Below are 27,587 nucleotides of genomic sequence, written 5' to 3' on the forward strand. Positions count from 1 at the left end.
TTTCTGGTGTTCCGTGCCTCAGTTTTTGTGGATTAGGTATGATTTGGGTTATGATTCTCTGGATTATATTTGCTTAAGGGGGTTTAGAATCTGTGAATTCTGAAATGATTCATCTGTGGATTATATTCCTTCTGATGCTTCTTAATGGTGAATGTTTGCTCGCACAAGTGTCCAGAGCCTTTGAAATGATTGTGAAATATTCAACCCATCACACTTATCATGTGAAAGATTCAACACATCATACTGGTTGAGAAATACTCAAGAGAATTTTTTTTCGTTTCAATATCTAAGTCTTCAGTGGACGAATGCTCATTTAACTACCCTCCACCACGAAGTATTCGAAGCATAACATTCCCCAGTGTAAACTTTTTCAAATCTTGGATCATCGAATATTATAGTCTTATATAATCATCCTACCCCCCTCCCCCCCCCTCTCCCTCTAACAATTTATGGATTGTGTCGTGTGTTGGTTTTTTCTTTGCCAAGATCTACCCGCCCCCCTCCCCCATTACCTCAAGCCCCCCCCTCCCTTCCTTTCTACAGACCTCTTTCTGTGTCATTTAGAATCCTGCCTCATCACCGTTGCCCAATGGCTGGATGAAAACGTTCTCTTCATAAATCTGATGCTTAAATGGCCTCTGTCGGCTGCGCAGTCTCTGGCCTTCTTCCCACGTCTCGTTGGGAGCGCCAGCCGCCTCTGGAGTCACCACCCCCCCTTTTCCGTGTTCCATATATATATTTTCCCCCCTCCCTACCTCCTCCCTCTCTCTCTCTCTCTTCGGCCGTCCTCATGTCTTCCTCCTCCCTCCTCCTTGGACAAAGATGTGGGTTTTCCTGCGATAAGTAGATCGTTTTTAATCTTCCTCTTATCTTAGGTTTGCCTATATGGGGGGATGGAGGCCTCCGCCGGCACCTCACCTCTCCTCTCCTCCTCGCTCCTTAAAGGAAGATTTAGTATCCTTGTGAAATTTAATCTGTGGATGATTTAGCTTTCTCAATGACTTGTCCCTGTGATTATTTACTTTTTGGGCTGATGCCAGCAGGTCAGTCGACCCGAGAACCCTAGATACACACACACACACACACACACACACACACACACACACACACACACACACACACACACCAGCCACCCTTGTTTCATCTTTGTTATTCCCTTTGTCCACAGAACCAGATGAAATTTGGCATCGAACCCCGACATTTGGCATCTACCCCGAGCATTTAACATCCGCTCGCTACTCTTCCGTCATCTTCCCGCCGTCCCACCAAGAGGTCGTTAGCTGGACCTGCTTTCGTGGGCGGTTGTGTCGCTTTCTGCGGGCGTGATTGCCGTTCCCGCCGGCCAGACGATAGGAACCCATGCATGTCTGGGAAGGTTTAAGATATGGAAACATAGTCGTTATAATAATCCATTCACTCGTGGTCTAAAGTCTTGAAGAAGAGCTCTCGACCGATGTCTTCGTCTTCTCGAGTTTGTGTCGAGCTTCGTCGTCTCGTTGGTGGACCACGCAGCCAAGACCAGCTTGATTGTGGTCACCGTTATTAAATCTGAATCCTTTCCCTCACAGTCAGCTGGATCAATGGTCTCTCGTCTGTTTTCAGTGGTTCCCACCCTCCAGGAGAAATTGTTGGTCTGTGATTTTATATCTTCTTGATTGTTTGTTATTTTCTGTTTTCTTCTCTTATGTCGCCAACCCACCCAGCAAGAATTGTTCTTGTCTTCCGTCTTCTCGTTTCACTCTCGCCGGCATTCATTGTTCTTGTGTTCTTTGATCTTCTTGACTGGCCACACATCCACCCAAAAATTCATTTTTTGTGTTCTCTGTTCATTAGAGTTCCAACCAGCAAAGCATCCACAAATATCTATCGTTCCCGTGTTCTTTGCTTTCTCATTTCAAATCCGACAACTCACCCTCCATTATCTATCGTTCTCCTGTTCTCCGTTCTTGTTCATCTGCCAACAATCCACCAGCGTCCAGTGTGTTCTTTGTTGTTCATGGTGTACTACCCACCAAGCCAGCCAGCCAGCCCACCTACCAATACATATTGTTCTCGTGTTCTTTGTTCTTGTTAATATGCCACCCAGCCACCCATCTTCCTTCCCATTTCCCCAATTACTCAGCTGAGCGTGTGGGGATGGACGGGGTTCCATTATGCATAGATGAATTATTGATTTAATAAAGGTGATGCCTGCAAGTGTGCGTGGGATAGTGGGAGGAGGAAGAAGAGGAGGAGGAGGAGGAGGAGGAGGAAGAGGAGGTGGGGCAAGAGGAGGAGGAGGAGGGGGAAAGAAAGGGAAAGGTCGTAGGAGGAGGAGGAATGAGAGAATGAAGTTATAAGGTTAACTGAAGGATGAGGAGGAATAGGAGGAAGAGAGAGAGAATGGGAATGAATGTAGGAGGGAGGAGAAGGAAGAAAGAGTTGAAGAACGGAGGAGGAAGAGAGCTTAGGAAGGCGGAGACGCATGGAAGAAGGAGGGAGACAATGATGCAAAAGGAGAAGAGGAGAGGAAGACAAAGTAGAGACGACGGGAGAAAACAGTAATAGAAGAAGAGATGAACGGAAATGGATGAAGTGAAAGACAAGGTAGAATAAGAAATAGAAAATAAGATTGATTGGAGGATCAGCGGTAGACCTTGGAAGGTGAGAGGAGGAGGAGGAGAAGAAATAGGAGATAGGAAGGAAAAATGGAAGTACAGAGGATGAATAGGTAGGTGAGAAAGGATAATAATGAGAAAGACCAACAAAGCTTTGATCATTGGCAAGAAGACAGTGGTGGAGATAGAGAGGGAAGTTAGTGATGGCGGGTGAGCTTGGTTGGATGGTGTTAATGGTGATGCCGTTGTGCAAGGGAGGGAGGGAGAGAGAGAGAGAGAGAGAGAGAGAGAGAGAGAGAGAGAGAGAGAGAGAGAGAGAGAGAGAGAGAGTTACAGGTGATAAAGAGGATAATGGTGGTTCAGGTGGAGCTGCGGATGCTAATGGTGATGATTAAGGGTTAATGATGTTGATAATGATACTGATGATGATGATGATGTTGAGGATAATGGGAATGATAATGATTCTGATGGCAAGATGGTCATAAATGTATACAATAACCAACAAGCGCAGGTCGTTAAAAAAGAAAGAAAAATCCAAGCCATAGAACAGAAGGAAACTAAACGTGGAATACGTCATTACGCAAAATAAAAGTAAGTGAGAACACATTGAATTAGACACACACACACACACACACACACACACACACATGTAATATATATATGTATATATATAAATATATAAGGGGTGGATGAAAGGGGGGAGAAAAGGGGAGGGAATGGCAACTGAGATGGTGCTGTGCATTTTTCACAAGATAAATTGAGTACGAGGTGAGTAATATCTGAGAATACGAAACACAAGATGGGGGTGCCTGAACACCTGGTGAAGGACGCTAACATTATATATATATATGTGTGTGTGTTATCCCTGGGGATAGGGGATTAAGAATACTTCCCACGTATTCCCTGCGTGTCGTAGAAGGCGACTAAAAGGGGAGGGAGCGGGAGGCTGGAAATCCTCCCCTCTCGTTTTTTTTTTAATTTTCCAAAAGAAGGAACAGAGGGGGGCCAGGTGAGGATATTCCACAAAGCCCTGTGTTCTTAAACGCTACCTCGGTAATGCGGGAAATGGCGAATAGTTTAAAAGAAAAAGAAAGATGTGTGTGTGTGTGTGTGTGTGTAATAAAAATCGTGTACGTAACACAAGAGTAAGTAGCAGGGAAGGGGTACCAAGATGGCCTTGGTGCAACTTGTTTGGATGGGAGGGGGTATCGGCTGCTGGGGTAGGAGGGGGTAGAAGGTGAAGGACCAGAGGAGGAGGAGGAGGAGGAGGAAGAGTGTGTGTGTGGGGAGGGGGGGAGGTAGGAGGAGAGGAAAGAAGGATGGAGGGTGGGTGCTATGTCTGACAAGGGGTTATAGACTCTTGTTGGAATATTAATTGAGGGGGGGGGACTGGCCTGCTCGAGACGAAAGTCTAGGGGGGTGGTGTGACCCGTTGCCAGGACACTAGGGGGGAGTTGTGACACGTCGCTAGGACACTAGGGGGGAGTTGTGACACGTCGCTAGGACACTAGGGGGAGTTGTGACCCGTTGTTAGGACACTAGGTGGTGGTGTGACCCGTTGCCAGGACACTAGGGGGGAGTTGTGACCCGTCGCTAGGACACTAGGGGGGAGTTGTGACACATTGTTCGGGCACTAGGTGGAGTTGTGACGCGTCGCTAGGACACTAGGGTGGAGTTGTGACGCGTCGCTAGGACACTAGGGGGGAGTTGTGACACGTTGCCATAATTCTAGAGAAGTCGTGACGCCCTGTCATAGGTCTGGGGAACCTGTGACGCTGTGCTAAAAGTCTGAGGGGGTCAGGGGGGAGGGGGAGATAGTTGTGACGCGTTGCCCGGCTTCTCCTATATCTGGCTTGCCTACCAACAGCGGTGGTGAGGATGTAGATAAACTCACACACACACTCACACACACACACACACACAAGTATATATATTTATATATAGAATATCTTGAGGAAATGCTAGAGGGAGGAAGGAGGGTGGTGGGCAGGCTTGAGTCTCGAGAGCGAGAACATGTGGGCAGCATATGGCACGGCTCCCTTTGGTTCATTTAAAACTTTTTTCTGGGAAGAAATTTGCGCCATCTCTCCTTTGGGGACTCCGTTGATCAGACATCAGACATGGGTAGTATAGATGAACGAAGTATAGGGACGTATAAAATCTACAGAGTATATATATCCCTAGGGATAAGGGAGAAAGAATACTTCCCACGTATTCCCTGCGTGTCGTAGAAGGCGACTGAAAGGGGAGGGAGCGGGGGGCTGGAAATCCTCCCCTCTCGTTTTTAATTTCCCAAACAAAGGAACAGAGAAGGAGGCCAAGTGAGGATATACCCTCTAAAGCTCAGTCCTCTGTTCTTAAAGCTACCTCACTAACGCGGGAAATGCCGAATATGTATGATGGCGATGGGAATGAATAAAGGCAGACAGTGTGAATTGTGTGCATGGGTATATATGTATGTGTCTGTGTGTGTATATATATGTGTACATTGAGATGTATAGGTATGTATATTTGCGTGTGTGGAAGTGTGTGTATATACATGTGTATGGGGGTGGGTTGGGCCATTTCTTTCTTCTGTTTCCTTGCGCTACCTCGCAAACGCGGGAGACAGCGACAAAGCAAAATGAATTAATAAATGATATATATATCGTATTTTCTCTCTCCAGCCAGTGATTGAGGAGGTCAAGATGGGTGGTGTGTGGGTGGGTGGGAGGGAGGGAAGCTTCTCATTTCTGTGCAACATCTTGTTTTTGTCTCCGCCCTCCTCCTCTCCTCACTCCCCCTTGAATGTGATGACTTCATGCTCGGCCCTGCTTGTGCCTCGCTACTCGGCCAAGCTGGGCAAGAAACTCATTAGAATTCCCTAGACGCGAGGCTCTTGCCCACTCACTCCCTCCACCAGGTCCACTCCTTCCCTCCCTCCCTCGTTCCGCACCCCCCCACGCCCCTCTCCACCATTCTCCAGCGTGTGCTCTGTCCCACTTCACCTCCACCCTACCGTCTTCATCATCATCATCATCTCCTCCTCCTCCTCCTCCTCCAACAGCAGTATTTGGTGGTGTTGGTGGATCTGGGATCTTGAGCGAACCAAGCAAAGCTCCTTCACTACTGTTGCTACTACTGTTACTACTACTACTACTACTACTGTTACTACTACTACTACTACTACTACTACTACTACTACTACTACTACTACTACTACTACTACTACTACTATTGCTACTACTGTTTCTACCACTTGTACCTTTCCGACCACAACTGTTTTCCCTGCTGCTACCATTACTGTCTATATAGCTACTACTACTATTACTACTACTACGTCTGTTCCTGCTGCTGCTACTACTACATCTGTTCCTGCTACTACTACTACTACAACTGTCCTCCTCCTCCTCCTCCTCCTCCTACTACTACACTCCTCCTCCTCCTACACTACTACTACTACTACACTACTACTACTACTACACTACTACTACACTACTACTACTACTACTGTTGTTGTTCCTGCTACTACTACTACTTATACTACATCTGTTCCTGCTACTACAACTTCTACTACCACTACATCTGTTCCTGCTACTACAACTTCTACTACCACTACATCTGTTCCTGTTACTACAACTTCTACTACTACTACTACATCAGTTCCTACTACTAATACTACTACTACTACTACTACTACTACTACTACTACTACTACTACTATGCTCATAGACTCTTACAACGGTAAGATTGAGAACACCGAGACATCCGATACAAACTCCCATGACCAGTGAGGTGTGTGATGTTGGCGTCCCTCTTTAAAGACAAGTGGGAGAGGAGGATGAAACATCTCTCAAATGACTGGTAGGCTTCCTTTGCGGAGAGAGAGAGAGAGAGAGAGAGAGAGAGAGAGAGAGAGAGAGAGAGAGAGAGAGAGAGAGAGAGAGAGAGTGGGTGGGGATTGGTGGGTTTAGGAGGGGGGGGGGATGTTCGGGGATGGGAGGTAGGTAGGCGGGAGGGGAGGAGGAGGAGGAGGAGGAGGAGGGGTTGTTCAAGATGGCGGAGAGGAGGATGGTGGGAGCGTGGCAGAAGGTGGAGTGGGGAGAGGGAGGAGGTGGTGGTGGTGGTGGGGAGATGAGAAGATGCCGATCGTGCCACCTAGGAAGCTCCCAAGTCCGTTGTTAATGGGCATCGGTTTCACCAGGAATTTTTACTCCCCATTCTGTAGCATTTGCGCTAATCACGACGGGCCGGGTATTGCCTCACAGCTGCACCCACCCAGCCCCCCCTCCCCCCCAAAAAACACCCCACTTCTCTCTCTCTCTCTCTCTCTCTCTCTCTCTCTCTCTCTCTCTCTCTCTCTCTGCCATATTGGCAGCAAAACCTCGTCGTAGGTACTCGTAGGTAGTCTCTCTCTCTCTCTCTCTCTCTCTCTCTCTCTCTCTCTCTCTCTCTCTCTCTCTCTCTCTCACACACACACACACACACACCCGCCGTCCCTTTAAATGACTGGTACTTTATCTGGCCATCTATCTGTCTATCTGTTCAGCTGGGAGGCTGGCCGGTTACCTGATTGCGTGTCAGCGTAACTCACTCTCGCCTCTGTGCTCGCTGTCACACACACACGACTCGTGTCATTCACAGTAATACGCCCACATGACCACCCTGTGCACACACACACACACACACACACACACACACACACACACACGTCAGCAGCGAACAGTTCCTCGAGGATTGAAGAACAGGAGGACGCAACAAGAACACATTTGAACAAGGAAATTCTTTGCAAAAGGTCATAGACAAGTTCCCTCTGTAGTAGCAGGTGTCGAGGGGATGAATGGAAGGAAGCGAGCGAAGAAACTGTGAATGCAAGAGAGCATTGCAGAAGCTTAGAAAGTCGTATGGCATTGCTGACAGTTCAGTGGATTGGGAGCGCCCCCTATATATATATATGTGTGTGTGTGTGTAGACCTTGCGCGCTTCCCCCCACCCCCGTATAGGACAATAGGTGATCACAAACAGGAGATTGGACAGACGCACAGTGGTAGTGGCCAGGCCGTCTTAATTGGCGTTGTGCAACGGACCGAGGGTAATCTTGCGTGCCTTATTTTCGAACTTTCATTGATGATATTGTCCTTACATTAACCCGTACCGTTGAGTAAGGTTTTGGAGGACTGGATTGGGACACGCGCACGATTGTTGAACTCACTGCCTCCCCATTACCGTTGAAATACGTGATTTACGTATAGGTAATTGCATACAAGAGCGCTGAACATCTTCCCCGTACAAATAAAGTCCTTACAGGTAGGTGGCTACACACACACACACACACACACACACACACACACTCTGGTGTTGGAACTCCCCTCCCCCTCCCTCCGTACACTACAAATAAGTAATTACTTAGAACGGGTAATTACACACACACACGGGTGTTGGAAACACCTACTACCTCCTCCTCCCGTACAAAATAAGTAATTATAAGTAATTACACACCCGAGAAACTCCCTTTTTAGGTTCTCCATTAAGTGTGCCATCACGCCCCACGATCGCCTGCACCACCCAAGAGCCCCACGTTAACACCTACGCGGACGAAATCGGCCGTACGCCTGGGCGTATACCCTACACTTACGCCGCTGACGGTCGAGTCAGGGGGCGTAGCGTCCTTGTATTGGGAGGAGGGGGGGCAGGAATCTACCTAGGCTGAGGGCGTGGTGCTCCCGACGGAGGAGGTAATAGCGTAAGACCCTTGCGCTTCTCTTCTTTGTCCATGATATATATGCGTGTCGTAGAAGGCGACTAAAAGGGGAGGGAGCGGGGGGCTGGAAATCCTCCCCTCTCGGTTTTTTTTTAATTTTCCAAAAGAAGGAACAGAGAATTGGGCCAGGTGAGGGTATTCCCTCAAAGGCCCAGTCCTCTGTTCTTAACGCTACCTCGCTAATGCGGGAAATGGCGAATAGTTTGAAAGAAAGAAAGAATATATATATATATAAAACCTCATGGCTTGGATAGTGTTTTATTTTTAGGTATATTATATTACTGATTATGGTTACAACAATATTGCAAGATGATGTTGCAGTTTTTTTTCGGAATCAAATATAATGTTCTGTTTTTCTTGTGTGTGTGTGTGTCTGCTGGTTTTTTTTTTTCTTACTCATAAAGATGAACGAGAGGTTATACTTCGCCTGAATATAAAGGTTGATGAACCGATAAATCTCTCTCTCTCTCTCTCTCTCTCTCTCTCTCTCTCTCTCTCTCTCTCTCTCTCTCTCTCTCTCTGGGAAAAAACTAGGTTTAGAATGCCGATGGACATTTTCTTTCAATAATTTTTTTTTTTTTTGAGACAAAGTTGTAAATTCAGTAAACCTCCAAGATTTATGAAAGAAGACGACGACGACGAAGACGAAGAAGAAGAAGAAGAAGAAGAAGACGAAGAGGAAGAAGAAGACGAAGAGGAAAGAAGAAGACGAAGAGGAAAGAAGAAGACGAAGAGGAAAGAAGAAGAAGACGAAGAGGAAAGAAGAAGAAGACGAAGAAGAAGAAGACGAAGAGGAAAGAAGAAGACGAAGAGGAAAGAAGACGAAGAGGAAAGAAGAAGACTAAGAAGAAGAAGAAGACGAAGACGAAGAAGAAAAAAGAAGAAGAAGAGGACGAAGAGGAAAGAAGAAGACGAAGAAGAAAGAAGAACGCAAACGGCAAATAAATATAGACAATATGGAACATAAAGAAACTGTAACGATCTTGCTCAAAGTGAACAACCTCTCGAGAATTGAAACTTGGAAGAAATTTGACCGGTCGATTATCGCCCGCATAATTGTATTTAATATATATTCCGTAAGTGATGTTCTATCAGTGGGAAATTTGATAAGTATTATTACATACTTGAAGAATTTCTCGCTAAAATGTTCCACAATATATATATATATATATATATATATATATATATATATATATATATATATATATATATATATATATGATGTCGATGAATATTCCTTTTAAGAATATCCACGCAAGTAAGCGTTACGATAAAGAAATATTGCTTGGATGAATATCCCTTTATGAAAACATTACTGGTAGGGGACGATATTTAGAGAGATATCAGTATGTGGTACAGTTTCTCGGGAGAAATATTCACGAAGGGAAATATTCACACGAGAGAATATTCATGAGGAAAAATGAAAACATCGTAACTGCGTCTTTGGTGTTCCTTTATCTACCGGTGACCCTTGACCCTGTATATCCTGTTGGTTCGTGGAGGAGGGTAGGGGGTTAGGTGGTCGTTTTGGACGTCATGGGAAAACCCCTTTGGCAGGTCATAGGTCAACCTTTGTCCCTCGTCATATGTTACTCTTTTCCGTCCCCCTTCGGCCCTTAAGACACAGTCTCTCTCTCTCTCTCTCCCTCCCTCTCTCTCTCTCTCTCTCTCTCTCTCTCTCTCTCTCTCTCTCTCTCTCCTTCCCTGTCCCCCTTTCCAGCGTTTATCATCTTTTGTTTTCGCTTTCCCTCATTCGCCGGCACCTCTCCTCACTCTCTATCTCCACCCCTAACCATCTGTCAACTTCACCCCTCTCTCCCCTTCCTCTTCGCCGATTTCCAATACTTGCATCTCCCCCTTTTTTTCCTTCCATGCTTCTCTCGTTTTCAGTTATTTTCGTTCCCAAACTCCCATATATCTTCTTTTGTTTTTACCGTTATTCCCTGTACCGCTCGTGTATCTAAGCCCTGCGTTGTCCCCCCAGCTCTCTCTCTCTCTCTCTCTCTCTCTCTCTCTCTCTCTCTCTCTCTCTCTCTCTCTCTCTCTCATCGTTCTTACCCCATGTATATTCCTCCCCCCCCCCTTCCTCCTCCTCCTCTCTGCCTCTCCACATTCGTTTCTCAATCCTCCACTTCTTGACTTGTACCTTTTATTCTCTATCTTCTCCATCTTTCTCTGCCTCCCCAATTATTCTGCACTCATTATCAGTTCCTCCTCCTTCTCCTTCTCTCTCTTTGTCGTATGTTTTCTTGCCCTTCAACGCTTTCCTCCATCATTCTCTCTCTCTCTCTCTCTCTCTCTCTCTCTCTCTCTCTCTCTCTATATATATATATATATATATATATATATATATATATATATATATATATAATATATATATATATATATATATATATATATATATATATATATATATATATATATATATAAATATGTCTATTTGATTATTTATTTAGTAGGTACTCCCTCCCTCCCTTCCTTCCTTGCCCCCTCCTCTTCTCCTTCCCTCTAACCTTCATCGTATCCTCCATCTTCCCTCTTTCTCTCCTTCTCTTCCCTCCGTCTGCGTCAGCCTCAGCCTCTTCCTCCTCCTCCTCCTCCTCCTCCTTCCCCTCCCCACCTCCCTCCTCCCATCCCATCCCTGGTGGCAAGAAGGTCAGGCAATGGGTTATATTTCTGTCGACGTGCGCGAAATGTGTGTCTCCCCGGACGGGGGCTGTTTGTCCAGTGAGAAAGGGTTTTCCGCCACACGAATATAGATATGTTTAATTTTTAAGAGGTTGATCGTCAGTGTTGGGAGGGAGGGTGGAGAGAGAGAGAGAGAGATGGGGGGTTGGGGGCGCAGGTGCCGGGGCCGGACTGGGTTGGGCAGGATGGGGGTCTGGTCTTCGGCAAGAAGAAGAAGAAGAAGGCCTCTAACAGCGGCATAGGTTAGATGGGCTGTTGTTCTCGTGTGTCTCGGTGTTGTACTTAAGTCAGGCGTCTGCGGGAGGGAGAAAAAGAAATGGGAGAGGTGGAGTGTGTGTGTGTGTGTGTGTGTGTGTGTGACCTCCTCTTCATCAGACCGTTACTCTTTTCTTCTCGGGCACGACTCCAGACATTCCCTTGGAGCCTTCATTATTCAGCATGACTTCCAAAATATCCACTGGAAACCTTATTATCCAACGTGGTTTCGAACATTTCCAGGAAGCCTTATCATCCAGCATGGCTTCTTCAGACATTCCCAGGAACCTTTATTATCCAGCGTGGCTTCAAGCTTCCTCTAGAACGCTAACCATCCAGCATGGCTTCAAATAGTCCCTGGAATCCTTATTATCCAGCATGGCTTTTAGCAATCTCTGGAACGCCTACCATCCAGCATGGCATCAAACATCCTTTGGAACACCTACCATCCACCATGGCATCAAACATCCTCTGGAAGACCTTATATCCAGCATGACTTTGTACATCTGGAAACCCCATTAACTGGCAGGGCTTCAAACACGCCCCCCTGGAACCGGATTGTGCTGATAAAGAGGACCGCGTACCTGTGGCTTTCCGAGGAGAGGAACCCCCTTGAGCAAACACTGTGTCACTGTCATTAAGGATCCCAATAACTGACCGTCATTTTTCGCTGATGGAGGGTGTGGGTTGGTCCACCTTCGTTATATGCACTCGTTACTTAACGAGGCTAAGTATAATTTCGTAAGACCTTCGTTATATGCACTCGTTACTTAACGAGGCTAAGTATTTCGTTAAGTCCTTCCTCGCCTCCCCAAGAATGTCTTTTAAGATTCTCTCTCACTCACACTCACTACGATTCGTGAGTGTGTGTGTTAACTCCCTGTCTTACTAGAGTGGGAATGGGAAAAAGGGCGAGGCTTAGGAGGAGACGCGAGAGGGAAGGGGGAGGAGTTGGCATTCCCCTTCGTTGGAATTTGGAGGAAGATGGAAAGGGGGAGCGTGAGGAGGAAGGAGTCTCTCAGCGGGCTAGAGAGAGAGAGAGAGAGGGGTGGGGGAGAGAGAGACAGAAAAGAAGAAAGACTTAGGAGGGTCAGAAAGGGGGGAAAGAAGTTGAGAGGGGGAGAGGGAGGGAGTGAAGGAGGAAAATGGGTTGCCTGGCACTGCTGGCACTCATTACGGCATTCCGGGCATCGCGGCGAGGCACGAGGGAGGCCATGAAGGCTGGCTGATATGTGCAGCGTGATGAAGTCTAAACTGTCGCTTATGAGGTCAAGTGCTCGGTAGACGCGGCTCCTCCTACTCCACCTCTCTGGCTGGAGGTGGGGGAGAGGCCCTTGTGGCGCGCTGGACAAAGATGGATGTCCTGGTCTTACGCTGATAGCTTATCGCCATAGGAGGAAATACCCCATTTCGAAGGGTAAAGAATGGTAGAGGAGGTCGCCTCACTGGCGCATATATATATATATATATATATATATATATATATATATATATATATATATATATATATATATACGAACACGATGGGGCCTCCATCTCTTGAACTTCCTTTGCCATCATACAGATTTCTAAACTTCCCTCTGCTGTCTGCATTCACAGTAGCGTCATTCAGTTTGTGGTATTCACTGACTATTCATAATGAAGAAATATTTCTTCACATCATTTTTCTTTTTTTCGAACAAGTTTCTTGGTGAGTTTCTAGTTATGGCCTTGATGTCGTCTTCATTCTTAATATCATCAGACTTGTTGAGATATACTGAATGTTTGTGATCAAGTCAAACCTTGCTCTTCTCTCTCTCTCTCTCTCTCTCTCTCTCTCTCTCTCTCTCTCTCTCTCTCTCTCTCTCTCTCTCTCTCTCTCTCTCTCTCTCTCTCTCTCTCATTGTGGATACATTCATAGCCTCTGACCTCAAAGGTTGTGATCAAGTCATCCCTTACTCTTCTTTCTCTCTCTCTCTCTCTCTCTCTCTCTCTCTCTCTCTCTCTCTCTCTCTCTCTCTCTCTCTCTCTCTCTCTCTCTCTCTCATGGTAGATAAATTTATAGCCTCAGACCTCTCAATATAATTCAGCCCCACTTGATTTGATATTGATTATCTTGTCCCTTTGGGATCACGTATATATTTCTGTATCATTGTAGGGTTTGGAGTTGGATGTAGGATCTTTTGGCAAATGTTATCGACGAGAAAACAATGATGATGAACAAGTGCTTATCCATGGCAACACTCAGCAATGAGGCCTTGAAGGTGACAGATGTTTCAACACGGGTCGAATAGGGGTGGAGGGAGGGGGAATGAAAAAAATAAAAAGCGATATTGAATTGTGTTTTTCGACTTCCTGTGTGTTGTGTAAGAGTCTCCTCCGTCCCCCTAGCTCCAGACTACCAACCCGCTCGCCTGGGCTGTCCCTCCCCCAACGCCGCACTGTCTTAAAGGGGAAGGGAAGATCTTGGGGGCAGCCCGGATGCATTGCCTCCAAGAGCACATCCTTCGGGGAGGAGGAGGAGGAGGATGTATGTGTGTGTATGTGTGTGTGTGTCCCCTGCAGACTACAGTACCTGGAACCACACATCCTGGAGACTACAGTACCTGTAACGGTGTGTCCTGCAGGCTGCAGTACCTGTTAGGGCGTGCCCTGCGGACTACAGTACTTGTAACCGTGTGTCCTGCAGGCTGCAGTACCCTGGATCGAGTGTCCAGCGACCTACAGTGATTGTAGCGATGTATTCTACAAACTGGAGTGTTTAGAACTGTGTGTCCTGCAAGCTACAAGTGCATGTAGCATGATGTATTCCGCAAACTACAGTGCTTGGAACTGTATGTCATGCAAACTACAGTACATGTAGCGGTGTATCCCAGAAACCGCTGAACCTATAGCTTCAGCAACCGAACTTATAGACCTTAGATACCCCTAATATATGATATGCAAATCCCTTAATCCGTATATCATATATGAACTCAAGTGGATCTTTGGATTTCCAGTAAGAGTGATTTCGTCGCCTGGATGAAGGATAGCCATCAGTACAAGCTGTTGTGTGTGTGTGTGTGTGTGTGTGTGTGTATGTGTGTGTGTGTGTGTGTGTGTGTGTGTGTGTGTTTTATCGCCGAATAGGTATCACACGATCCTTTATAACGTCTTCTGAAGAATGTGTTGTTGAAGAAATAGACACACACTCACACACTCGCACTCATACACACTCACACTCACACACACACACACACACACACACACACACACACACACACACACGTCACGTGATGCTTGAACTGCTCCTGCTTGGGGTTGTACCGCGAGTGATTGTCATCGTCGGTTGATGAGAGAGAGAGAGAGAGAGAGAGAGAGAGAGAGAGAGAGAGAGAGAGAGAGAGAGAGAGAGGAGTACAGTGTCCACCCTATCCCTGCTACTGAGTGTAGCTCGTATCTGTGTGTAGTTCGGCCTTGAAGCTGCGGGAGCTATTGTAGAAGTGGTAAGTGGTGGTCCTAAGGTTCTATGATAATGGTGGTGTGTGCGTTTGTATATATATATATATATATATATATATATATATATATATATATATAGATAGATAGATAGATAGATAGATAGATAGTTCCTTCTCAGGGAAGTTGGAATTTTTTTTATTTATTTATTTTTTTCATTTTTTTTGGCATGGGCGGCTGGGTATTCCACTACCATAAATACGCACAGACTCCGTTAAAAAATAATTTCTCGTCGATCGCGAGAAGATTCATCTGGAGGAAAATTCAGCGAGGGAATGGGTTTAATCAGCGTATATTGTGAGGCGACTGTCCAGGCCGGGCGGGTGTTACTTTAGGCGCTTCTCGCGGAAACCTCGCCTTATAAACACAATTTTTCAAGCGTGCGAGTTCCTCTCTTATACCGCCCTCCCTCCTTTTCCCCCCCACACCCCACCCTTCCTCCTCGTCCTCCCTCCTCCTCCTTGTCCTTCCTCCTCCTCCTCCTTCCTCCTCTTCCTTCTCCTTCCTCCTCTTCCTTCCTCCTCCTCCTCCTTCCTCCTCTTCCTCCTTCCTCCTCTTCCTTCTCCTTCCTCCTCTTCCTTCTTCCTCCTCCTCCTCCTCCTCCTCCTCCTCCTCCTCCTCCTCCTCCTCCTCTTCCTCTTCCTTCTTCTTCCTCCTCCTTCCTCCTCCTCCTCCTCCTCCTTCTTCTTCCTCCTCCTCCTCCTCTTCCTCCTCCTCCTCCTCCTCCTCCTCCTCCTCCTCCTCCTCCTCCTCCTCCTTGCAGAGCGTTGAAAGGAGGGATCATCACACCTCTTCGACCCCCGCCTCACCACCCCCTTTTTGTTTTTCATTTTCTATGGGGAGCTCATTTTGTTGAGCTTCCTCTACGAGTACATCATTAGAACGCTCTCTCTCTCTCTCTCTCTCTCTCTCTCTCTCTCTCTCTCTCTCTCTCTCTCTCTCTCTCTCTCTCTCTCTCTGAGGAGGTAGTTGGATTGGATGGGGAAGGGGATGCAGTGTGTATTACCCCTTCCTCCTCCTACATCGCTCTCTGGAATCATAGGGCAACAAGGAATCTGGCTACGTTCCAGGAACCTAGTCAACCGTGAACACAGCCAAGTAACCCAGTTTTGCCAGATTTTTCTCACTGGTGCTTAACCCGCGAGCACCGTTGGTGCTGTGGTTTTAATGTGGCAGGCGTGGTAGTACGGTCCCTAGTACTGGTTTGACGCCTCTCTCGAGAGAAGTATTTGGAGAAGGTGGTTCTGGATGGATGTGGCAGTTTACGGATGAGGAGACGGTGTATTGATGTAGAGTTGACAGAGTGGAACGCGTACTGTAGAGTTGACAGTTTGACAGGTGTAGGTAAAGCGTATGATGAAGTTGACGGAGTGGAAAGCGTATGACGGAGTTGACGGAGTAGAAAGCGTATGATGGAGTTGACAATTTGACAGGGTAGAAAGCATATGATAGAGTTGACAGAGTAGAAAGCGTATGACAGAGTTGACAGAGTAGAAAGCGTTTGATGGAGTTGACAGAGTAGAAAGCGTATGACAGAGTTGACAAAGTAGGGGGCGTGTGATAAGAGTTGACAGAGTAGAGAGCGTATGACAGAATTGACAGAGTAGAAAGCGTATGATAACAGTTGACAGACTGTTTCGTCTATGTCTTACTGATGCTGTTTGATTAGCTGCGGCACTTTCTATGCTCTCTGATGCCCTTTGGTGAGAGTACCATTTGCTACACTGTTTCCTGTAAGCAAATGTGATAACCTTCGCTCGTGTATACTCGTCCATTCTCGTTCGGTGGGGATATTTTCTGTACTCGTGCCTTCTACCCTGGCTGATGAACGGTCTCTTAGCTACTGATGTTAATCCATATGATTAAATTGCTCATTTATTCATCAATGTCTTGTCTGTCGCTGCATTGCTTTAGATGCTTGGAAATCCCCAGAAAACGGGCGGTAGGGTGTCCTCGCCTTGTCTGATGCCCCAACACGTCGTTAGAGTGATCTAAAATGGGGACCTCAGTGCTTCTATGGCACCTGCGTAGCGTACGATAGTTTCTAAGTCAACCGGCAGCAGTCCTGGCCAGCTAGCCAACCTGGCCTCCGATATGCCAGCCGTGCGATAAGAACCAGTAACATGAGTCTCTCTTTGATATATGTTTTTTTTTTTATGTTTATTCTCGGAAAATGCAATCGACTCCACGCCAGCTATTGGAAGTGTCTTGTGTATACACACGTATCTGATAGTACTAAGTCGGACAGACAAACACACAGGCAGACGGATGCAAGAGCAGAGTGGCGCTACGTGAGTAACGGAAAATCAAAACAGATTAGAGATAAGATAATCCATAGCAGATAAAAGTATCCGACATTAGGAAAAGTCACGCACTGAGCCGCAGATATGGATAACTAGGTCTGGAAACTCGTATCAATTTAGTGCTAACACCTACAGTCGCCATTAAGTACAAAATAGCTTAATTTAAATATTTTTTTTGGTGCAAATATTGTGAAAGCAAATCTGTGCAATATTTGGACTAACCAGCGCTGAAAATTCTTGCAGTATGCAGGGTAATATATATATATATATATATATATTTTTTTTTTTTTCCAAATTTCAGATAATCGAAGATCTCCATAAAATTGATAATGGTCTGTGGCGAATGCTCGGAAACACAAGAGTTTTCGTAAAGTTTTACCTAAAGTAAAAGCACAGTTGTCGATGACGTACACCGAATAGCATTCGCTGTCAGACTTTACCGGATAATGAAGGATTGATCAAAGGATTAGATCACCCGCTTCGTTTGTCAGCCCTCTGGGCGAGACGTTATTCGGTGGATGGCCATGTCGAGTCACTAGAGTTATATAGAAGTACAGGTGAATATAAGGCAAGTGTTAGAAGCTAGGGGTGTGGGCTGCCCACATTCAGTACATAACTATTTATTGTGACCTTTAGTGACTTGGTTTAGTTACGTCAGGATGGTTTTAGATAACCAAATTGTGGCACGAGTCTCCGAAACGTCTACGAAGCCAACGCCAATGAGATATAGCCATGACCGATTGTTTTTTTTTTCCCCCTCATTTGCGAAATGAAGCGTTTCGAACACGTCGCGAAACCTTTAGCGACGTGTGTTAGAAATGATAAGAACGAATTGTGGAACGCGGACGCACACAACAAAGACGTAAAACTGTGAAAATACAGGAAATTATAATATGTACAAAAATAAACAGCCAGAAGACTTGAAGAAGTAACACACACACACACACACACACACACACACACACACACACACACACACACACACACACACACACGGAATACCTTCAAAAAAAAAAAAAAGATGGCAAGATTTCCGAAAAACCTTGAGTGTGTCGAGGGAGAGAGGGGAAGGAGGAGGAGGAGGCCAGGCAAGCCTCACATGCCCTCCGACCACCACCGTCAGGGACGGCCTCCGTCTGGGCCACATTTATACTAAACTGGTTTCAGACTCGCCACTGTTTTGCATGTTAGTGGTTCCCCATACGAGAGAGTCCTCCGGTTTTCAATTATTCTTAAGTCCTTGTGTTGTGTCTCGCAAGATTGATCTTCCCCGTCCACCTTTTTGGAACTATATATATATATATATATAATATATATATATATATATATATATATATATATATATATATATATATATATATAATGTAGGACGAACAAGTATTACAGAGACACATACACACACAGATATATATATATATATATATATATATATATATATATATATATATATATTAATATATATATATATATATATGTTAGAATTACTTTGTCTGTAAATATACAGGAGGAGGAGGAGGAGGGGTAAAACGATCATTGGATACTCGTTCCATATTTACGAAACTGTTGGGAGTAGCGACACACATTGCATTGGCCTGTCAGGAAGGGGGTTAAATATGTCAGCGGTGTGCAGGGCCAATATGGCAGGTTTTGAGGAAGGCCCCTCCCCAGTCCTGCTTCCCGACAACACTCGCTTTACTGGGTGTTTTTCTTCGTGCTCGTGGTGGTAATTTATTTGTTTTTCCCGTTCTTGCCCCCCCCCCCCCCCCCCATGTGCGTGTGTGTGTGGTGTGTGTGTGTCTGTGTGTGTGTGGGGGGGGGGGATGAAGAAGGGGAGGGGATAGAGGACTGGTTGGGGGGAACTCTCTCTCTCTCTCTCTCTCTCTCTCTCTCTCTCTCTCTCTCTCTCTCTCTCTCTCTCTCTCTCTCTCTCTCTCTCTCTCTCCACTAACACACACCCCAAACCTCCCACTCCTGCTAACAGGGTCAACATGTTTAGATGGAAATCCTCGTCTTTTTTTCTTTTTTTTTTTCATTATTTTTCTTCAGTAGATTCCTGGCATACCCGCTTTTAAACCTCCCTCTCCCCCGCCGTAGGGAAAACAAGAGACACCGCGGGCGGCCCCCCCTAACGCAAACCAAACTCCCTCCCATACGCGGTAATGGAAGTTTGTGTGGCTTTTTGACACTCGCAAATGGTCGAGAAGATTTCTTCTGCCGGGACACACACACACACACACACACACACACACACACACACACACACACACACACACACACACACTTCAGGTCCCTCCCATCATGCTAAGCAGCGGTTAAATGGCCGGGCCGAAGCATACATAAGAATGTTCGTTCACCCTTACACTTCCCCTCCCAACACCAACACAGGACGAAAAAAAAAAAAGAGAATGATATACGCAACGGTACACACACACACACACACACACACACACACAGGTATATATATACGCAATACTCCTGGAAGACCCTCCACGGGCTGTGTGTATCAACCTACGCGAGAAAGAACTCAAAGACTTCGGAAGACTTACTAGAGTGACTTGGAGAGAGAGGGAGGGAGGCAGGGGTAGGCGGGCGAGAGTGACACACCTCCCGCTCGTCTTGGTGGAGGTCCAACTGAAACTAAAACTACGCTGGACGACCGTAAAGATTGAGCATCGCCGCTCAAGAGAGAGTGAGAGAGAGAGAGAGAAAGTATAAAAAAAAGGGCAAAAAAAAAATGAAAAGGAAAGGGCTAAGGAAAAAAAAAAAATATATTGGCCAATGACACCCACCCCACAAGTGTCTTGTGTTCCCGTGGAGGCCCGGCGGGCTAATCTGCGACGGAGCCACAAGCACATAGGAAAAATGTATAAGACACCACCAGTGTGTCTGTCGCTTTGGGGTTGAGGGTCAGCAATTCGTCACGCTGACCGAACCAGAGTCATTTGGCCAATATTATTGCCCCTTTTGCCAAAAATCGGCTTTATGGTTCTTCGCTTCCCCTCCCTCCCACCCTCGCCCTTCCTACCCTCCTATACAGGTTGTGCGAGAGGTTCGGTTTTTTTTTTATTTTTTACAGCCGGGTTCTCACAGTCTCCTCCGAGGTGTCGAAATCAGCGAGGCCGAGTTCGCCGTTTTTGCGCCCGAACGGCTCTGTTCTACGCCAGCGATCTTTAAGGTCCAGACTCATGCTTCTGAAGACGAAGGTCTTGTGTCAGGTTTAATACACCTCCTCCTCTTCCTCCTCCTCTCTCACTTGCGGTTCTCCCCCTCCCCTTTACCCAATGATTTACAACGGTGAAAAGCGTAAATATGTTTTAAGTTTTATAGTGAATTTTTTTTTTTTTCTCTCCCCTTTTGTCTCATGGACTGGGCGAAAGCTTCGCATGCAGGGAATATGGTCGAAGGGGTTTGCTTAAAGATGTAACAGTGTTCTTAGCAAGGTGTCTCATCCTTCATTTGCCCGTTGGAGATGACTGATTACGGCATTGATACATAACTATATATATATATATATATATATATATATATATATATATATATATGTATGTATGTATTTACTTTCCTGCTATATAGAATGTTTGGTATATCTCACCAGGACTAGAGATGTAATGAGTCGTCGAGCAGTTCACCTTATCAGCCATCATTACATCGCTAGATTCAGCTTCTCATTGTGTGTTACAAAGATAAAGATATGAGTTGTAAAAGTTGCACATTATATATGACCCCATACATGATGACGACTCGGATTCAAAACTACAGCGCCAAAAAAAACTTTGAAATTTGCCAGTGTGTCATTAGGGCCAAAAACACAGTCATCATCGCCGTCATTTATGTATCTATGGAGCTTGTAGCCACGAGAATATAGAATAGCTGGACCCGAGGACTGCAAGGAAAAAAAAAAAAATGTATAGACTACAAAAACTACGAAGCTTACAGTGTGTGTGTGTGTGTGTGTGTGTGTGTGTGTGTGTGGTTCACAAACCCACCAACGCAGGGAGGGATTTGCATTGCCAATGTAATCCGCCATGGGCAAAAAATCGCGAATATTTATTCATTTGGAGCATGCAAATTGCCAGACCCAAAAATTCCTGGCTTCAATTAAGAACTTTGGACACAACACTTTATTTTACCATCTCTTTTATGTTGGGGGGGATTTTCTAATCCCCGTCTCCTTTCCGCTTCCTCTAATTCCCCTATCATGAACGTGTCTGTGTGTGTGTGTGTGTGAGGACGTCTGTGTGTGTGAGGACGTCTGTGTGACGCGTGTGTGTGTGTGGTGACGTCTGTGTGACGGGTGTGTGTGTGTGAGGACGTCTATGTGACGCGTCTTTATGGATAACGTCTGTATAATGTAGAGACGGGTTTGTATTGATCGTTATTTACATTGTGTGTGTATTTGACCGAGTTTATGTGTCTGTCCGAGTGTGTATATGTGTATGTGTGGGTTTTTGTTTATATATATATATATATATATATATATATATATATATATATATATATATTTACTCGTATATATGATGTATATGAGCGTTATCGGACTCTGCCTGCTTGTGCTTACGCCGCGAGTGAAAAAGTCACCTCCGGTGACGTTGTACCAATGGAGTACCATATCTGTAGAGATCTTCTCACTCCGGAGGAGTACCGTCCTCTCGCTGCTGCTGATTGTAGCGCAGCCCTGAGACTGCAGGAACCCTTAGGGAAGGAGTCCTTGGGATCACATGATGATGATAGCATGATATATGCGCGTATGTGCTTTGCCTATGTATTCTTAGGTATGTACATGAGAGAGAGAGAGAGAGAGAGAGAGAGAGAGAGAGAGAGAGAGAGAGAGAGAGAGAGAGAGAGAGAGAGAGAGCGAGCATGTAAAACACTCACGCACCACCACTCGAGAAAAGACAGACGCCCGATACAGACGCGCTAAACGCGCCTCCTTTCGCAGTTCATAATGACCCACCGTGCGGCGTGAGGGACAATGTCGACGCATATATATACATGCCTACCTTCGTCCAAATTCTGTCCATTGACCTTTGGATCACCAGAGAGCACTGGGGTAGGTAGGTAGGTGTGGAGAGGGGTATAGGAGGAGGGTAGAGATGGGCGCTTCGCCCCCTCCCGCTCATCTCCTCCTCCTCCTCCGTGGAGCTCACACACCCCCACACACACACACCCTCCACCCAAAACCCCCTAAGCCGGGATAGTGTCGGCTTTGCAACTCCCGATGTTTGCTGGCGACTATCACGGAGCCTGATGAAGCCAATAACCGTACGTAGTCTAATAGACCGAGGACCCCCCACCCACCCACGCCCATCCCACAGCCACCCGACCCCACCCACACACCCCACTCCCTCAATAATGTGATCAAATTTCCCGTAGCCTATCTGTATTCTAATCGGCTCCTGTTTACAAAATGCTGAAAGTTTCCTAGGTGTATTCCTGCAATTTGCATGTTGAAAAAAAAGGCAGGGGAGGGAATGGGCGTGGAGTTGGAGGTATTATGGAGGCATGATATTAAAAGGATACGAGGGGGAATCTCTGTGTGTGTGTGTGTGTGTATGCGAGGCGATCAGGCCGTCTCTCTCTCTCTCTCTCTCTCTCTCTCTCTCTCTCTCTCTCTCTCTCTCTCTCTCTCTCTCTCTCTCTCTCTCTCTCTCTCTCTTCTAGTGTTATCTGCGCCGCGAAAACCACCTAACCCCACACTACTAACCAACCTCTCCCCCCCATCCACTCCACTCCACTCCACCCACTCCACCTCCAACACCGGGCCTTTCTGCACACGACGATTTGGATTGCGAAGTTGTTCTTGTTGTTGTTGTTACTGTTGTTGTATGTGTGTGTGTGTGTGTGTGTGTGTGTGTGTGTGTTTACAGTAATTATACGGGCGATTGCTTGCCTCGAGCTGCGAACGGCCACCGTGTATTCTTTCGGTCCGAATGAAAATTATATTTTTTTTTTGGAGGCAAAGTTTTAATGAACCGGCAGTTGGGGAAGTAAATAATGCACACGGCCTTCGCCGGGGGAAGGCGGGCGACTCGGAGCACTTGATTGTGCGTTCTGGTGTGCTATTGGACGTCGTGTTAGACTGTTGCTGTGTGCGTAGACACAAGGGGCTCCCTTAGTGTATATTATATTTTATTCATTTTGCTTTGTCGCTGTCTCCCGCGTTTGCGAGGTAGCGCAAGGAAATAGACGAAAGAAATGGCCCAACCCATCCCCCATACACTTTTATGTACTAACGTCCACACACGCAAATATACATACCTATACATCTCAATGTACACATATATATGTACACACACAGACACATACATATATACCCATGCACACAATTCACACTGTCTGCCATATATACGTATATGGTTATGAGTGTGACTCTGTACACGTGAGTGTTTTGTCTATACGCATCAACATTCAAGTGTGATTGTACGTGTGAGTGAGCGTGAGTATGTGGGTGTGTGTGTGTGTGGGTGGGTGTGTGCTTGTGTGGGTGGGTGTGTGTTTTCCAGTGGGCATGCTCAGCATTTTCTTTATCATAGTATTGATATTCGAATGCATTGTGCCGTGTGGTATTCAGACTACACCTTTGGGTCAGTAGTTTTGAGTAACTGGGAAGGACCCTTTCAGTCTTGCATAGGCTAAGAAAAAAAACAAAAGAAAAGGTTGTTTAAAGAGAGATTTCACCGTAGAGAGGGAAAGGATGGTTCGCTAAGTCATACAGACGTGTGCGTTGAAAACGATCGTGCATGATGGCTGTCGTGGGGCAGTGGCCAGAGTTGCAACCCAACCCGTTTCATGGTCTAGGGTTCGAGTCCCCGGACAGGGCAGCAAGAACACGCCCACAAACCTACCAAGGTGTTCATCCTCCCTTTGGGACTATATTCGATGACTGGGTACCTGGCGTAATTGAGAATATATATATATATATATATATATATATATATATATATATATATATATATATATATATATATATATATATTCGTACTAGATCGCCGTTTCTCGCGTTTAATCCATGATATATATACACAGGGTTAAGAGAAGGGACAAGACCAATATTGAAATTCTACCTACGCAGTACACAAAATTGAAGTCACACACACACACACACGAGTAAGGACATGGTATATATAGATATAAATATATATATATATATATATATATGTATATATATATATATATATATATATATATATATATATATATATATATATATAAGGTTAGGAGACAGGACATTACAAGTGTAAAATTCTCTCCTCGTAACATACAAATAGTTATCACAATTAGCAATTACAGGGAATGATATATATACGTAAAATGTGAACATACATGTGTATGTAGGCCTGCATGTATGTGTTCATTTACAACGCTGTGTGTGTGTGTGTGTGTGTGTACAGCACCGGCCATTTCCTCGTCCTTCCGAAAGCAACAGTCTTTTATCCCGCCAGTATTTCGCCTCGCCTGGCCCCGTCTGGTTATTGCACATTTAACGATCAGTACAACATGGGGGGAAGGGGGGGGGTGGAGGTGAACGACAAGCGATGCGCTGGTAGCTGGGCCCCGGGCGCTGCCATAGCCCAGGCTAAATGATTCGCTGGGAGAAATTCACTCCCGTCTAGACACGAGAGGGAGGGAGGGAGGGGAAGAGCAGTTCGCCGCGATTAATGACAGGCGTAGCTCGGCCATGACAACAGGACCAAATAGCTTTTGGAGGAGCAACTAGTGTGTTCTGCCAGCAGGAGTGAAGATGGCCCTAAAAGGTGAGGTATGGGTTTCCTTTATTTCTCATATTCCTTTGGTGTGTGTGTGTGTGTGTGTGTGTGTGTGTGTGTGTGTGTGTGTGTGTGTGTGCAATTACCTATGTGTACTGTACGGTGGAGGGAGCTTTGCACACGCGGGACACCCCCATCTCGCTAATATTCTCTGCCATCACACGAATATCTTAAGTCTATGAAATGCTGGCTGCATTACCCATGTATTTGGTCATCTTATCCCGTTCATCCACAGTGTGTCATGTGTGTCTTGTGTGTTTAAAGACGTATCAAAACACGATATAACACAAGTACCATGAACATGGACGTCAAATACACACACACACACACACACACACACACACACACACACACACACACACACACACACACACACGCACACACATCCAATATTCGAAACTAGATTGTCACCAGTGCATACAGGCACACCATCGCCAGGCATCCAGTACACACACACACACACACACACACACACACACACACACATACACACATACACACTCTCTCTCTCTCTCTCTCTCTCTCTCTCTCTCTCTCTCTCTCTCTCTCTCTCTCTCTCTCTCTCTCTCTTATCTTGATGAACTATGAGGTGGGGGTTACCCCCTTGGCCAGGGACAATGGAGACCTGAACAAAACAGGGATGCAAAAGGGATGGGGTTTGATTGCATGGCATTCCCGACCTTGTGCAGTGAGAGATCTAGGGTCAAATTTTGTTCCGTGTTTCTCCCTTAATCAATACACATGTGAGGGGGGGGAGCAGGTCGGGCAGAATGCTTTCATTTTGGTGGTCATCTTGTTCATGGCGCATTCGAGGGAGGCGTTCATAAGTGACGGGTGTGTGTGTGTGTGTGTGTGTGTGTGTGTGTGTGTGTGTGTGTGTGTGTGTGTCCTGTCGTCTGTCCAGTGGTCTTACTGCCACTTCTTCACATGTAACGGTGAGAATTCTCAGTGCAGTCCCGTGTATCTTCTCTCTCTCTCTCTCTCTCTCTCTCTCTCTCTCTCTCTCTCTCTCTCTCTCTCTCTCTCTCTCTCTCTCTCTCTTCTCTCGTCTTTCCTCACCCTCACCTCTAACCTGTAGACTTAAGTATACATACGTACTTATACACACCGTAAGACCTTCTGCCACTCGTATTTACCCCACACATTCGCTCTTTCACCACTTTGGAAATAAAAAGAAATTCTATGTATTCCATTGGAAAATATGATTACTTCTAATTCCATACGTAACAACACTTTTTTTTTATATTATTTCTGACGATTAGAACATTTGCGTTCATTCATTATCAAAACTGTTTGATCATGACGCGGAGGGCATCAGAGCGCATCCTCTCATAGAGTAATAACAAATAAACAATGTGTGAACCTCTGTTTCCGCACGGCATTGTGGAGATATATCTTTCCGGTGTGATTACTAAACTCATTTTGCTTCAAACAGAAATAATCGACCGTGTTGTTATGTATATGCCGGGCATTATTTATGTGGGGGTCGAAATTTAATGGCTTTAGTTTGTAAACATATATTTCCCATTTGCTGGGTGTTTAGCAGATAGACCCTGGGGGTGCCGCTCTTCACCCATCCCCCAGGCCCCTCTCCTCTCCTGCTGCCCCCTGCCCCAAACCAACCACCCACCTTTTGGGCCCCATCACCACCCGCTTCCCTGCCCACATATCTGTGCTTACCTCCCTGTAGGGAGGTATCTAACCTACCGTCCTTACCTACCTATCTACTTTACCTTAGCTTCTCAACACGTCACCTGAAAGTCTTCGAACTCCGAATGCTCTACAACCGCCCACTCTCCCACCTCTACTTCCCGCTAATACATTTATCGTTCCTCCTATTTATCGTACCTACAGTGGCTCGTGTTCGTACCCCCCCCCATTCATAAGCCTTCCTCCTCCACCTGCCTGTCCATAGCTCCTCATTAATGTACTCTACACCCCAAACCACCGATACATTCCTACACCAAACCGCACTCCCTCGCATTCCGCACACTCACAAAGTTACACACACACACACATCCGTACCTCATAAATCGACTCTTGAGTCTTCCGATGAATTCAGCATCATCCACAAACATCAAGGCGTGGTTCAAATCTTGTTCGCAAATGAGAGTTAGAAATAGACGTGGACTTATTGCAGAGCCTTGCTGTATACCACAAATTCTACATCTAGTTCGAAAACTCACCTTGAACGTGTGTCACGTATTCTCTTCCATATGGGTCATCCTTAGTGCACCGAAGAAAGGAGCCCTTTTTATACCAGCCTTGGAATGGCATCTTACCAGTTGCCTGTGAATGAAGATGTCAGAATACCTTTTGCAAGTCTTTAGAATACACGTTCCATCCACTTACCTCTTGTTTACGTAAGGTCATCGCGCACTCTGTCTTCAAAGTCGATCCCTCTTTTTCTCTGAATGCGTATTGCCTTTACCAAGGCGTTCATCCCCTCCTCTTTTTAGAAATATCCATAGATTTGCCTCCCAGTTATATTTTATCAGTATCTCTACAGGCCGAGTTTGAATGTGACTACTGGCGATGAGTTCAGCCTCGTCATTTCCCGGTATCTCCTTACATAAAGATGGGCACGACAGTTTTTTCCACTCTTACACCGCGTTGATACGGATTACCACCCTACCCTCCTCTCTCTCCCACCCTCCTCCCACCCCACTCCTTCCAGCAGGTACTTAAAACATCTCGAGTACCTCGCCGAGTGTCTCTGCGCACTCTTCAAGTACACAGGGTGTGGTACCGTCAGGTCCCT

General features: G+C 45.9%; 2 long non-coding RNA genes across 2 annotated transcripts in view; one reads left to right on the top strand and one right to left on the bottom strand.

Moving 5' to 3' along the window:
* Positions 1-19,685, bottom strand: part of LOC139756566 (uncharacterized) — a 155,426-nt gene extending 135,741 nt beyond the window's left edge. The window contains exon 1 of the long non-coding RNA XR_011714382.1: positions 19,607-19,685. This is a non-coding gene — a long non-coding RNA (uncharacterized lncRNA). The remainder of the gene's footprint in view (positions 1-19,606) is intronic.
* The window catches only part of LOC139756568 (uncharacterized), a 512,804-nt gene that overhangs the window by 437,504 nt on the left and 47,713 nt on the right, over positions 1-27,587 (top strand). The gene's annotated exons all lie outside the window — the stretch shown is intronic.

This window comes from Panulirus ornatus, chromosome 22, assembly GCF_036320965.1.
Source record: "Panulirus ornatus isolate Po-2019 chromosome 22, ASM3632096v1, whole genome shotgun sequence".
Classification (NCBI taxonomy): domain Eukaryota; kingdom Metazoa; phylum Arthropoda; class Malacostraca; order Decapoda; family Palinuridae; genus Panulirus; species Panulirus ornatus.